The sequence below is a fragment of the Carlito syrichta genome, unplaced genomic scaffold, assembly GCF_000164805.1.
Source record: "Carlito syrichta isolate Samal-C Ts95f unplaced genomic scaffold, Tarsius_syrichta-2.0.1 Scaffold307090, whole genome shotgun sequence".
Lineage (NCBI taxonomy): Eukaryota > Metazoa > Chordata > Mammalia > Primates > Tarsiidae > Carlito > Carlito syrichta.
This window is the reverse complement of record NW_007251186.1, coordinates 15,086-15,824: the sequence shown is the minus strand read 5'-3', so window position 1 is coordinate 15,824 and position 739 is coordinate 15,086.

Genomic DNA, 739 nt, shown 5'->3' with positions numbered 1-739 from the left:
ACGCCCAGCTAATTTTTTGATTTATTGTAGAGATGAGGTCTCGCCATGTTGCCCAGGCTGTTCTTTAACCCATGGGCTCAGGCAATCCTCTCCCCGCTGCCTCCGAAGGTGATAATTGAAAGACTTGTAGGAGCCAGGCTTGGTGGCTCAACCTGTAATCCCACACCTTTGGGAGGCTGAGGTGAGTGGATTGCCTTAGCTCGCGGGTTCGAGACCCGCCTGGGCAACTTGGCAAGACCTCATCTCTACACTAAATCAAAAATTAGCCGGGCTTGGTAGTGCATGTCTATAATTCCGGCTACTCAGAAGGCTGAAGTGGAAGGATCGCCAGAGCCCAGCAGATCAAGTCTGCGGTGGCCGGGCACAGCCACTGTACTCCAGGCTGGGGGACAGAGTGACACTCCAACTCAAAAAAAAAAAAAAAGAAAGACTTGTAGGTGGCTATGAGGATTCTGTTTTTCACTCTGAGAGAGAATGAGCAGAGGAATGGGAAGACCCAAGGTCTGTGATAAAAGAACCTTCTGTCCACTTTGTTGAGAATGGACTCTAGCTGGGTGCGGTGGCTCACGCCTGTAATCCCAGCACTTTGGGAGGTGGAGGTGAGAGGATTGCCTGAGCCCCAGGGTTCAAGACCAGCCTGAGCACATGGCAAGACCTCATCTCTACAATAAATAAAAAAAACTAAGCTGGGCTCGGTGGCTCAGCCTGTAATCCTGTGCCTTTGGGAGGCTGAGGTGAG